At 36.5% G+C, this 14,755-nt stretch overlaps 1 protein-coding gene across 4 annotated transcripts in view; it reads right to left on the bottom strand.

Annotated features, from left to right (window-relative positions):
• Positions 1-14,755, bottom strand: part of KLHL5 (kelch like family member 5) — a 64,246-nt gene that overhangs the window by 47,888 nt on the left and 1,603 nt on the right. For all 4 annotated transcript variants that reach the window (XM_074904658.1, XM_074904660.1, XM_074904659.1 and 1 more), the window contains exon 2: positions 13,389-13,481. The gene's annotated coding sequence lies outside the window, so the exon portion shown is untranslated. The remainder of the gene's footprint in view (positions 1-13,388; positions 13,482-14,755) is intronic.

Below are 14,755 nucleotides of genomic sequence, written 5' to 3'. Positions count from 1 at the left end.
CAATTTTGAATGATCAGACTGATATTCCTAAGAGTGAAGCACCTGAGAACTTAAGTACTCAGCTTCTCTCACATGAGCAGCTCCACAAGGTAATAATTTCCTGCAGGTAGCTAGCTGGGGGGGAATGGGACATGAGAACAGTTTTCCCAGATCATGGCTTGTGAACAAAAAGTAAACATTTAAATACACACTGTATGTTAAATCAGCAATTGTGCAAATAGGTAGCACCAAGAACATAGCATGACAGCTTTGTAAATTGCTCTTTTCATGATCTCCAAGAACAGTTTATCTCCAGAGATATAAAAAACTTTACTACACTTTCTTTGATATTATATATGTTTATTCAGAAAAGTATTAAAGAAAGATTGCAATCCAACATAACTAGTTAAAATTATACAACATTTTTATTCCTAAAATACTTCTACTAAATATTTGGAGGAAAGATACACACTCTATTATGTACATCACTGGAAAATATGGAAAAATTATTATTTAAATAATCAGGTCTAAGCATTTTTATTCATTATGACTTTTCCTTTTTCACTAGGAAGTCAGTTAAATTTTCAAATACAGAAACATGTTTATGGAATAGTTTTTTGAGGCCCTTTTAAGATTTGAATCTCAACGCCACTTTTCATGGTAACATTTTTCCTGTCACTGCTATGTTTCGGCTTCAAAAACCTATCACTACTCAACTTCAGGGCAACTCAGATGTAATATTTTCAAGGTATTTAGTCTGTCAACTGGATGTAAATATATCCATTTCTAAATTGAAGATCTAGGGGCATAAAAGCTCAGCTAGTCTTTAGAAGATATTAACAATCCCCTTTAAGTGCCAATTAAGAATGAAAATGTCAAAATAATTCAAGTCTTTGTTTTGACTGCAAGAGTTGTTTATGGAAAAAATACTGCTTAACAAAAGCATTAAATATAAAAAGATATATTTTGGACCTAACTAGACCCATTAAGATGTGATAAATATATTGTTGCCAATGTTTAGTGATCCTAGATATGTATTCTAAAACTTAAGAAAGGGTCACTGACCATAAGATGTTCATTAATTAATCAAATGCATACTTACAGCATTAGAAAGCATTCAAAATTTAACACATTTTAAAAATGCATTTTTAAACCCTCAAATATTAATTTGAGGCATTACAATAACTGTCCAAAGAAAACTGCTATAGACAGACCCCAAACTGCAACTCTCCTTATAACTACGCTTACGTTAAAAGAGATGTTAAATGTTTACTTTCTTTTTTCTTCCCTATTCCTGTATTCCAGCCCCAAAATTACAAAAACAGCTGAACAAAGACTTCAGGAATATAGCTATGTTCATGCTCTGGGATTCTATAAAACAGTCTCTTCCTATCTTAAAGTTTTTTATAAGTGTAAACACTTCTGATTCATGGTTATGTGAAAAGAACCCTTACAACAGTATAGTTCATCCATGAGAAAAAGAAGGAAACACCCTACAGTTACTGACTGTATGTACTTAAATTCATTGTTCTGACTGGCAGAAATAAGCTGCAGCCAAATCACTGGCACCACAACGCAACTTTCTGCCACTTTGCATTGCACATTTCCCATGAGAGGTGCAAGCCATATGTTTAGAAACACTGACTATACAGCCCTCATCTCAACAGTAGCATGAAAAGACCTGTACAGAGCAACAGCCTGGTTTGCTGTTTATTTTATTCAGATGGGGGGCGGGTGAGGGGGGGAGAGAGAAAGATTTCCATATGTATTAGAAGACTACACTGTCAGAGCCTAGATTTTTTTTTTAGCTCAAGCATCATACTGGTTCACACAGAACAATAGTTGCCTTCCAAGGTACTTATAATTTCTTTACCACTAAAACATTAACATTGATTTCTGTCTCCCCAAGTAATACCCAAGCACCATCTACAAGTAAAACTATAATGCAGAGTATTCCTAAGTGAACTGGGCTGTAAGTCCCCTGAAGCTTATTCACCCTCAAGAAGTTTGCGCTCTGAGTCCGTCGGGTCAGCTGTGTTTTTTCAGTTAAAACTCATTTATAATGCAAAATGGACAATGCTGTGAAAGGCCAACCCCCCCAAAACACAAAACCAGTTTTCAGTACCAAAATGCTGAAGTAGCCACACAAAGGTAAGGTAAGCAAAAGGTTCATTCCCAGTTCATACACTCCAGGAATACTGGTACCACTGATTCTAATAAAAACAAGGTAAAGCCATCCATCTAGAGACAGCATTTCTCCAGCACAAATAATTTCTAGAAATGTCACTGTTAAGGAAGTGTGGTAACAAAAACACCTTTCTGCAGATACTTAAAGAAGTCCTGCTAAAAGTAAAGCCATTCTTTAGAACCAGTTTAGGAAGGTATTGCCTAATAAAGCTACAGAAGACCATATACCACAGAATGAAGGATTGTGGCAAATCCAAACAAAATAACATGGAGATAGTTTCCTTTTAACAAGATAATACAAACATGACCAAGGTCATCTTTGTAGGCAAATTTGCAGGCAAGCTGAAGAAGACGTTTTCGTATTTTTCCAAGACAGCAGCAGTTTTATTTTACCAAAAGGTATTCAGTTTCTTTCAAAAACCCCCACAAGAATGGTGTCCTGGTTCAGCTACGATACGGTTAAGTTTCCCCAGCAGAGAGAGAGGGGGAAGGGATCTCCAGCTGGGTTATTCATACCATGCTGATGTCAGGTCCAGGAGCGTGGGAACTTTTTCCTTGGTGACTTTGGTGGTGGGAAGCACACGGCGGGCTTGTTCCGTAACCATTTGTGGTATTTCTCTGTATATCTTTTGTCTTCCTTACTGTTATTGCTGTTTATTGTTGCTATCTTTGCTACTGTTGTTGTTCAGGTTGTTTATCACATTGTTGTATTAAATTTCTTCTTATTTTAACCCAGGGTCTGTGCCTCACTGCCAGCCCGACTGGCTGAGGGTGGGGGAGGGGCAACGGCAACGTGGTCTCTGGTCCTGTCAGGGCTTAAACCACCACAAATGGATAAAGAACAACACTACCAACATTGCAACAGCAGAGTGGATGCTTGTTTGGTAAAAAATTACAGCTCTACACTAGGACCCATATAGAAAACTACCAGATTACAACACAGTAAAAGAACAGTGTAAAAGAAGAGTGTAAAGAATAGTGTAAAATAAATAGATTTGCAAGTGATTAGGTAATACAAGATAGCACTCAATGCCAGACTACACAAATTTCTAAGAGAAGTACATAAGGGTCTGTGGGTAAAAAGTTTACACTGCATTTAAATGTCAAGCTATGCAATGCCACAGTTGCTGAAGAAAAGTATTTCAAGATAGAGACTTGAGCATTCTAAATGAATGATTTAACACCAAAAGCCACCTCAGGAGACTGATTATTTATTTCTCTCTCAATGAGGATCTCTCTTTAATTAGCAGCTTCAGTTAACACCCCCCACCCCCCAGCTAGGACTTTCAGCTGCATAGGGGATAACATATGAGGATATAATATTTTATTACATATTTATAAAACAAATGGTATGACCTCATCTGGAATTACTTGTGTGCAATTGATCATTGCAATTCAAAAAGTGTTGCAGAATACAGGGTTCATAGAAAGGCAACACAAATGATCAAAGTATAAAACCAACAGTTATCACACTAAAAGGCAGAATGCTCTAAGAATCATATCAATGTTTATACGTACCAAATTAATGTTTATGAAAACCTTATCAATGTCTCATTAATATGAGAAACAGAACTTCTATTTAGTTTTAAGAATTAATGTTACATCTACACAAGATACACCCAACATTTTATGAACCCAATTGTGCATAACATCACAGATGTCAAACAGAACTTCTCATAAAAATCCTTGGAATAAAAGAATTCTAGGACTGTATGCCCACCTGGAGCTGAATCTCACAAGGGACATCAAAGGCAACACGAAGAACTTGCAGAGGTCCACAGCTGACAAAAGGAAGACTGGGGAAAATGTGGGCTTGCTGCTGAATGGACAGGGCCCTGGTGACACAGGACATGGAAAAGGCCAAGGTACTGAATGCCCTCTGACTGTCTTTACTAGCAAGATTGACCTTCAGAACCTATGAAGCTCAACAAGGGGAAGTGCAAAATCTTGCACCTGGGGAGGAACAAGCCCATGTGTCTGTACATGCTGGGAGCCGCCCAGATGGAAAGCAGCTTGGCAGAAGAGGACCTGGGGGTCATTATGAACATGAGCCACCAATCTGGCCCTGCAGCACAGGAGGATAATGGTATCCTGGGCTGCATTAGGAGCGTGGCCAGCTTGTCAAGGCAGGTGACCATTCCCCTCTACTCCAGGTGAGGCCACACCTGCAGTGCTGTGTCCTGTTCTGGGTTCCTCAGTCCAAGAGAGACATGGCCATACTGGAGAGAGTCCAGCAAAGGGCCACTATGATGACAAAGGACCTGCAACATCTGTCATATGAGGAAAGGCTGGGCCTGTTTAGCCTAGACTCAAGGCAGAGGGCCTCATCAATGTGTACAAATATCTGAAGGGAATGTGCAAAGAAGATGGATCCAGGCTCTTTTCAGGGATGTCCAGTGGTTGGACAAGAGGTAACAGGCAAAAATAAAACACAAGAGGTTCCACCTAAATATAATGAAACACTTTTTCACTGTGAAGATGACTGAGTACAGGTTGCCCAGAAAGGCTGTGGTGTCTACACCCTGGGAGATATTCAAAAGCTGTCCAGACATGGTCCTGGGCAACCTGCTTTTGGTGACACAGCTTGAGCAGGAGGGCTTGGGCCAGATGACCTCCAGAGGTCCATTCCAATCTCAACCATCCTGTGGTTCTGTGAAATGTTGATCTGTTTGTAATGTGGCAAAAGAGAAATCAAGTTTCTAGTTGACCATCATCTACTTATTCTATGGATTCATGTCCCTTCCTTGAACTGACTTTACAGGAATGGCTGCTGTGACAAGAATACTTTTAATGAATAACAATCTGCATTTATCATACACGTAATATGAAAGCAACATAATCTATCAAATGAGCATCCTAATTCTATTTGTGTACTCACATTGATTAAGTGCCTTTATGCCATCAGAGCCTTAAAATTAACAGCTGGATAGAAATAAACCATTTTGGTAAGCTCAGGGTTAGACAGATGAAAAAAAACCCATTTTGATCTACTGCCAGTTTGTGATTATGATCCTTACAAGTACTGAAAGTGACTGCCAAGCATAGTAACTAGATGCACAGGATATGAGGAATTCAATGCATCAGTTCCATGCTACTGAATGGAAATACTGCTCTATAACAGGTTATTCTCATCACACTCCTAAATGAAATATTTCTTTTATCTTTTATACCTATAAACAGAAGTAGTAAGTGCCTTACTTTTTAAAGAAATACTTTAGAAGCACTTTGTTAGAACATTATCAAAAGGATACTGTACATGCACACATTCTCCCCTCTCCAGTACTGTATTACGATTTTCTATGCCAACTCTAAATATATGTGATTTACTTTACTACAGCAGTATGGCACAGAAGAGCATTCTTTCAATTCTGCTTGCCAGTGATGATTGCTCCTTATACAGTTCACTGAACACAGATGAAGCGATGACTACACAAGAAATGTCAAAGAAATTATCTCAATTTCTTATGAAATATATGTATTATAGTAAAGATTTTTTAAAAAGCATTTCAGTGTTCCCATTCCAATTAAGGACTTATGAGATGAATCATCACTAATCACTACTAAAAATTTAGACACACTAGTAGCTGACAGATACACATTACTAGAAAGTATTAACTTGTAGACCAGAAAACCCAACTCTTTCATTTTATTTCTCCATAACAAGTGACATTTATAGCAGTAACTGTAAATTTGAAATTAAGGACCAAAATGAGATCAATACCAGAGAGCAGTATTCATAATCAAATAGTCCCAGAGTTGTTTGAATTGGATCATACATACATTTGTTTATAAATACACAATAAAATGCCTTGTATTACTTGCTTTAATTGCAAGCATTGTATCTTGACGATGGGTTTTTTGCGTTACAATAAGCTTCACAAAGTCGTAAAAGCAACATGATTAAATTAGAGATGTTAATTAAAGGTTTCCATTGATTTCACCAGTGATTTGGCTCAAAGAACTTTTATTAGGAAAACACGTGCAGAACAAATCACAGTACATTTAATTATCCCCTTCACTCTCAAACTAAACTAGTCCTCTAAATTGGGTCAATGTTGCTTAGAAGAATATGTATCTGAGACAGATAAGGAAAAATATCCTTTAATTCTGCATTTGGATACTATTAAATCTCAGATTAAACAATGTATCAAGTCACCAGGTATTCCTACATATAATCAGAAAACTGGTTTCTTAGGTTCTCCATTCCATCTCTGCAGCTCCATGCAGAAGTAATCTCAGGTTCTCCACCGTTACTTATTTTACAAGCTCTTCTAACAATAACTCCAGTTGTCCTGCAAGCTTCATCTTACATAGTCTCCCTCACCCACATGGATGCGTTTCCCTCCCTGCGAAGCACCGGGACAAGCAAATCCTTTGTCATGTTCAGACCCAGAAACAGACAGGCTCATCAGCTGGCAGGTCAACCAGTATTACTTATTTGGCCTTTCCTACCTACCCATATTTTCAAAACCTTTCAGGAATTTAAACACAATAAGGGCTCCATTCTGCCAGAGTTTGACTGAAATTGGCAAGTATACAGAAATGTTATTAGGGAGGAACTGATAAACTGAAAGACATAAAGCCAGCTCCTCTGGGGAACTTAACAGACTCACAAGCTGTGTATCTTTTGATTCCGAGTATGCAAAACTGCCTTTACCTTGAGTGGCTACATATCACCTAAGCACAGGATTTAGAAACAAAGTAGAACAGAAATCACCACGATATCTGACTCATTGTTCAAACAAAACTATGAGCTCCTATCCTTCTGCAACCGTGCGAAACTAAAATGACCTTGAGAAAGAAGGCAACAATGGTAGAAATCTAGGCCACCTATTAAACCTTTAAATCATTAAAGTACTTGCAGAGTTAACTGTTCAGCTGTCCCAAGAGGCATATTGATCCCCATCATTGCTGCGTCACCCCTGTTTTTACAGGGATCCTAAAACATTTCATGTTCTGCACAGAGAGTGAGAAGCAGACAACAGCAATATAAATTAACTGCCAGGAGGAACACAGGATACTAATCCAAACTGTTGGCAGTCTCAGGGGTATGAGGTCCACTACCGAAGTAGCACGCTCAAAAAAGAGAAAACTTCTGAACCCAGATGGCTAAACTGTCAGGAGCAGAAGGCATAATTGAGAAAAAAACCTTTCATTATTTGCTTACCAAGTGTTTTTTTTCTTTCTCTCTTATCAACTCTGCCTAAATCTTAAGGGAAATACAAAACTGACATGTCGTACTACTGCATGCAGATCTCATCAGATTTAGATGGTCTGCAATCATTTTCCCATTACCTCAAAGTTCTAAGAATTCCTAATTTAGCTTTTAGTATTTAAAAAAAGTATTTCTACTTCACTGAGCTTGTAAGTTTTCAAACAATAATGTTTGACTATTTACTGAAACTATCAATCTGTTAAGTACAATTGTTCTTTGGTCAACTTCTTATGCAAAGGTGCAATGTAAATTTGAATTTGCTAATGAAAAAAATGTCAAGAAGTGAGAGGAGGTACAAAAGAATTACGCTTTATTACTTATCACTTGATCTGCCCACATGTTCATAAACTCATAGGTTAATTACAGTTAATTACTTTTATTTCCTTGGAAAATACTAACAAGTTTAAAATGCTATGGTTCTTGGTGAAGATCTTGCCAAGCCTTATCAAGCTATGATAACATTGTTAAATGCTCTACTTACTTAATGCTTTAATTATCGTTTGAATGCACAAGCTTGTGATTACATTTACATCCAAAATACCATTTCTCTTATTGCATGTAAAACAGCAAGATTTAAACTTTGATTTCATCTTTGGCAAGGACCAAGTGATCGTTTAATATTCAAATTGACTTCTTTTTAGAATATTAGAGTATACTTTAGAATATCTACCAGACAGATGCATATGGATATAACGAATACTCAATGTAGAATGGCTTACTCATCTGGAAGGTAACTGTCAGTCTAATAGCTTATTTGTGCAAAAGTCAACATAAAATGTCTACTCTGGTAACAAGTAAGAACTTGCTTGTAAACAATCCAATCACCAAAACTACTGACAAAAAACTCACCTTCCTTTGAGCTTCTCCTATGTCTCCTCACCACATGCACTACTTGTAAACATTAAATAATTTGGTAATTCAGCCATACTACTATTTGTATTCTTTACAGTTCAGGTTCACAAACCTCTCTGGACTTGATTCTTGTTTTATTGTACTCTATGAATATGTACCATATTACATAGCCAGGTGCTGTGAATATTTCATCTGTTCTACAAGTATACTTTAGCCTGAATTTGACAAGTTTTGTTGGCTCAAACTGAGGCTACAGTAAGCATAAGAATGGTGTGCACTTTTTTTAAAATGATACTATCTCCACCCAAATCAACTTAAATCTGTACTAGACAGATTATATCATCATGCCTATATAGCCCATATCAAAATGTTAGGGGTACTTCCTCTTACAGCTTCATAACATGTCGGAGAAAGAAAGGGAGGTGGAAGAGATGGAAGATACCAGCATTTAAAAAATAACCTAAAAGAGGTTTGAGATAATGTAGTTCTCTCCTTTTTTTGGTTCTGAATAGCTACAACTGCATGATAGTTTAGCATAGTTTGAAAGAAATTTTCAAGAACAGGATGGTATAAAGACTTGACCACACATTCTTCTTTCCTCTCTTTTTCCCCCTTTATTGCTCTTTCCCTTTTATGAACAACATATATAGAAGCTGGATGCAAAAGTGGCAGAAAAAAAAAAAGAAAAAGGAGTGCTTAGAAAGTGAAATAGGCTGCAAAATCTTCCTATTCAAAAGTTAATATTAAAAAACATTATGTGTAAACAGTTCCTGCAGCTGAGAATATGGCTACCAATAAGTAACTGAGCTTGAGAGGGTTACAAAGCCGTAAGCAGATCATACTATCACACCCTCTCCCTTATTCTGAAATAATTGTGAAACATGGAAGGAAGAATAGGAACTACATTCTGCTCCATCTAAGTCCAGCTTTTAAAATATACTGCCTATTAATTACACTAATTTAAAAAGATTAAAAGAACGAACTTCAGGGAAACTAGTAAGAAGCAGCTACAGCAGAAGCAGTTTAAAAATAGAAATATTTCACTCAACTGGAAACTTACAACTGCAAAGTTGAACTATTTTTTATGGTTTGTGTTTAGCTTTTCAAAAGATTGTCTTTTTTTTTCCCCTTTTCTTTTTTGTAAAATTGCTATTAATATGGCTTTTCAGAAGAAAGTTGTACCTCAGATACTAGCTAATAAAGAGCCTCTCTTCTTACAGGTTTAAGTTCTGATCAGAACTGAGATTGGAGAGGAAGGATTTCTTTTTAACCAAACACAGAATACTATAATCACAAAATAAAGAGTGATGAAAGAAATAATCATGCTTCTGGTCTCATAATAACCAGCATTTCACAAAATGAATTAATTTTTCATTGAATGTCATCCTTTCCAATGCTACTGTTGTAATGCTTTGTCAAGGTGAGAACTGCTTTACTGTTGGAGACAGAAAGCCTATCTAGCTGAACGAAAAGTCTTCAATTGGAACCTACAGAAAATAATTAAGGAAAGACTATCAGAAACAGATCTGAAAACATCAAGCTGTCTGCAGAACTCTTGTTAGTTACTTAGGCTTTTATTTTTTTCAGGTAAGACATATTCTGCTCCTCCTCTCCCCCATATAAAATCCAGTAAGTGTACGCATGAGAAATACCTTACATTTTCAAGAGGTTTTACAAAGGCTCTAATTATGCAAAACACTTGGGCAAGCTGTGGCTTTTTGAAACTGTAAGAGGTGACATTTCTCAAAGTTAAAAAGGTATTTATCCCTTAAGTAGGAAAGCACTTATAGTCTATATGTAAAAAGATGTCTAGAACACTTGATATACTTTCAAGAACTGCCCCACCACCGAATTTGTTATACAGGATTTCTCACAAAATAAAAAGTAGAATGTTGATTTCAAGTGGCAATTTTTTGAATTGGAAAGCATTGCAAATTTTAAGCAAGGTAGTTAAATTCTTATTAAGTTTTAAATTAAGTTAAATTCTTTTCAATAGAATCAATACAATGCATATTGACTATTTTGACAAAAGTATCAGCTAATGCAATAGGAGAAGTCTATCCAGACATTTTTGAAAAGATGAAGCCAGTGCTCTACCTCAAATGTCACTGCTTTACAAAAATATCTTGTACAATTTTATAAAGAGTTTTCCATTAATTCTGAAAATCTGATGGACGCCCTTGGAAGAATCCAAGTTACTAATCAAAAATTCTTCTTCAAAGTATATCCTGTTGTTATGGAAGACATCCGGATTTTTAACATCAGTTGCACTCAGAATTGCCAGAAGAGGTAATTAATTGGCAAAGTATTCCTCTGAACAGATTGAAATCAGTACCTCTCTCAACTTTACAGAAATTTGTCCTCTGGAAAAATGCCAACATAGTCCATAAAACGTAATTATTAATCAGCAGCCCTGCCCGATAATTAGTCATTGTACTTGTAGTAAGACAGCAATAAGGATTTCTCCCACAGTGATTCACCTTTTCAGTTCCTTCTCTTTGGAGTACATTTTGGCATTTGTTTCAAATTCTTTTTAACTTCCTTGACCACTAGAGAAAAAGGTGTGGGCCAAGACTAAAAATTCTGACAATCTGAAGGAGGTCAGCTATTTTGGTAAGTGGAGCTACCCCATTTTGAACTATTGCAAAATAGTGAAAATGGGAAGTCTGTTCTGAAAGTAATTTCTGGGGAATCTTGGCAGTTCTAATAATTTTTAAAGCTTAGAAAGTGTTCATGTCATTCATGGTGGAAGATACCACCAACAAGGATATAGATTGACTGAGAGGGAAAGAAATGGAAAAAGGCAAAAAAAAGGAAGATGGAAAAAAACCTGACTGGAGGTCAATTGTTTATGACCAGAAATTAAATAAAGCCTATTATTTTCCAGCAAATATGGTAGTCAAGAAGGACTGGTATCCCCAGTTGCTTGATGCCATATATATGTGACTCAATGATAATTTTCTGATTATCAATATTGCTGTTGTGTTAACAGGTTATCTGGGAAAGATTTCTAAACAGACAAGGGAGAGGATAAATAAAACCATGTCAGCATCTTTGCAGACAGAGCTGAATCTCAAGGCTGAAGAAGAACCAACTGACATTTGTTTTGAGTTACATTCTCATGTTCTTTATAACCCTGTGCTTTTTATTTATCAGACCCGAGTAAAGAGAGAAGAAAACATCAAATTTAAACAGGTGACTCCCAATCTCCCAACTGGGCACTGAGTTTGCAGCATCAGGTACCAAAGCATCATTCTGCTATAGAATACTAAAATATTTAGTATCGATGAGAGCAATGCAGAGTGAGAAACAGGTTCTTGTGTTGGTGTTCTGTAAGCCTGCATTGAAGGAAAACGCACAGCAGGCTAACAACAAACACTCTCCTGTTGGGTACCAGTGATTACCATAGCCAGTGCCAGTGGTTTGACTGCCAATTACTTGCCAAAGTCTGTATCACCTTGGCAACCATAAACATGGAAAAAGCTCCTTAAGTGTCTTACAAGCATTTTCTTCTTTGGGACCAGAGAAATAAGAATACTAAAGTGTTATTTTGATATAAATTTATAAGAAGCTTATAAGGATGAATTTCATTTAGCCCAAATACTCACAATACTAACTAAAAATACATCAGGTTTTTTTGGTGCACCAATGGGGGAGAAGTGAGTATTTGAAAGATGAAAGAAATTTATAATATATCTATACAAAAGAAAACAAGAATACTGAAATGTCTCCCAACAGTTTAATAAGGAGCAATATATTGAAATGAGAGGATGGCAGTGGACTCAAACTCTTCCCAAACTCATGAGTGTGACGGCCACACAGAGAAAATGCCCAAAGAAAAGGAAGACCTTGTAATAACTACACCCAGAATTCTCAAATATTTTGTTATCACTCTTAACGAAAATTATGTCTCAAGAGTTGTGTACTTCTAGGATAGAACTGTCTCAGCAGATAGCCTTGAAGGATGCTGCAGCTGGTGCTCAGCTATCACTCTGGGCTAAATTTATTTGAAACAGATTTCCTGTTATTCCAGCATGTAGAACTGTAGCATTCCTCTAGACCTCTTGCTCCTGGAAAGCTAGTCAAAGGTTACAGCCCCCTCCAATCAAATTAATACTACAATATACTATGTCAAAAAGTTTATCAAGAACTAGAGAGGTATAAAAATACACAACAGAACAAATTAAACCTAAAATTGTTAAAAATGCTGTGTATACTGTAAATTGCCAGTGCTGTGACAGATGATGACATGAACAGCGAGAAAGACCACCTCTCCTGTATTCGTATCATGACATGAATAAATTCTAGACAATCAAGGAGTACGACTCCTTATCAACATTCCCAAAGCAGAGAGATCCCACAGTCAAGAAAGGAGATTTTTTCATTTTAATAAAACCTAGTATTCCTAAATTAATTGGACAGCTTCTCACCCTCACCACTACTTTTTCAGCAGTGTTTTACTTTACAGAGTTCACATAAAGCTAGATTCTTGCATGTATTCATGTTTTCAACACTCTTTTATCCCTTTGCTTTGTATAAACGTCAAAGCTATTTCCTTTGAAAACTGCTTTAGCTTAGAACAGTCTTACTACTCTCCTGATAAAAAAAAAAAGAAAGAAAGTGAAAGCCAGTCAGTATTATTGGAGTAATGAGATTTGACTGTGCAGTTGGTAGGCCTCTATTCATAAGTGTTTCTCTAAAGCAGTATTTTCTCTTACAGATTCAGTATCAACTTTTCCTGTTTTTCCTATAATGATGAAAAGATTCAAAGTTAGAGGGTTCTCATGCATTTTGAAAAGATTAAAATTGAATTTTATAGTAATACTGACAGTCTTCTATAAAGCATGCTTTGATAAAGAGCAGAAGTGATGAAATCACATTAAAATGTTTCAAACACTAGGATGTGAAGCCCATAAAAGCAAAGTCACTAGAAGCTCACCAGAAGCTACCCTCACAAGATATACAACACAAAAAAGATGAAATTTCAGGTGTAAGGAAGACCCAACACCTCTGTGGGCTAAAATCACATTCCTTGTAGCATAACTTTGTTCTGCTGAATACAGGATTCATCTATAGGTCAACTTTGGCTTGGGCCTATTGTCCAAGCCCTAGCACTTCAAACTTATTGCTAGAATTCAGTAAATCCAATAATTACCTCTAACACCAGAATGATCTCTAGGTGTTCAAAGAATCATGTAGTTCCATTTGTCGTCCCTTTCCAAAAACGTGAGGTAGCAGAAAAAAAGATCTAAAAGCAGAAAAATAACAGTACAAACAGATAAGAGGCAGCCATTGGGGAAAAAAAATAAAAAATCCTGAAAGCAGATTACCTACTCTATTCCTTCCACTCGTCCTGTGATTCCTGAACTTTGAGAGGAAGACGATAAAAGTGTGTCACTACACAACTGTCACCTTGGTTCCTTCAGGTTACACACTAATCAGCAAAGGCTCCAAAAAAAGAGGGGAAATTAATATGAAATTTAAAAACAAACTCTCAAGAAACACTGGGTAACAAGACAGTATCTTTTCTTTTTTTAAATAACCTCAGTGCATTTTCATTCTGATCTTCGGCTAGTCACAATTCCATGAAGGAAAGAGCAGTGAAGAATTGTTCTGCCACATGAAGCACTTAAACCAAACACTATTGCCAAAGAGTAACATTGGTGAATAAAGTCAAGTACCACCACTAAAAATGCTTCAATGAAAATTCATACTTACAGTTACAGTGGTTCTCAACCCTTTCCAATTTACAAGCCACTAAAAATTTTCCAGTCAAATCAAGACCTCTTCTCAGAAAAAGCTAGCCTGCTGAAACAGTACGTGTCTACTTTTGGCTCGGCACCAAACAAATTGAGTACTGGCATTTAAAGTGAAAGAAAACGTAGCCCTATGGGACACCTGCATGCATAATGTGATACCTAATATTAGACCTTTAATGGTCTGATCTTTTCTACTACCTGTCTGAATAGTAGTATCACCTCATTCTTGCATCTGGAGCACATAAACTCATCCCTCTGATAGGACTGGTTTTTTAGGCCATACAGCCAATACACGTATTTATCATCAGCAGTTGTTTTGTTGACAATTTTGAGTGAAAGTTTAACAATTATTTTGTTTTTATGAAAAAAACAAATGGTGGATAGTTAGGTTTGTAATTAATACATTCTTCTACTTGGTAGGACTGCTATAATAAAAGGCAATTTAATTGGTAGTGCAGGAGACAAACTGTCCCCTTGTAAGAGCTTTGTAAGGGAAATGTAAAATCACATTGTAATTTCTTAAAAACTGTGGAAACTTTCATACTGGGTCATGTTACATCTGATCAGGTAATCTTCTTTACCACATCAAGAAACACTGAATTACATCAACAAAAAAACACCAACGTAACTAAAGAACCACCTTTTTTAAAAGCACTGATGATACAAAAGCCCACAGTTCATCAGTAAGTTCATCAGTAAGAATTATCATTGTTGGCCACAGTTTGCAATTACTGTCCGACCATCACAAATTCTTTTCTATTTT

This window comes from Athene noctua, chromosome 4 (genome assembly GCF_965140245.1).
Source record: "Athene noctua chromosome 4, bAthNoc1.hap1.1, whole genome shotgun sequence".
Taxonomy (NCBI): domain Eukaryota; kingdom Metazoa; phylum Chordata; class Aves; order Strigiformes; family Strigidae; genus Athene; species Athene noctua.
The sequence above is the reverse complement of the archived record's forward strand: the minus strand, read 5'-3'. Positions and strand labels throughout refer to the sequence as shown.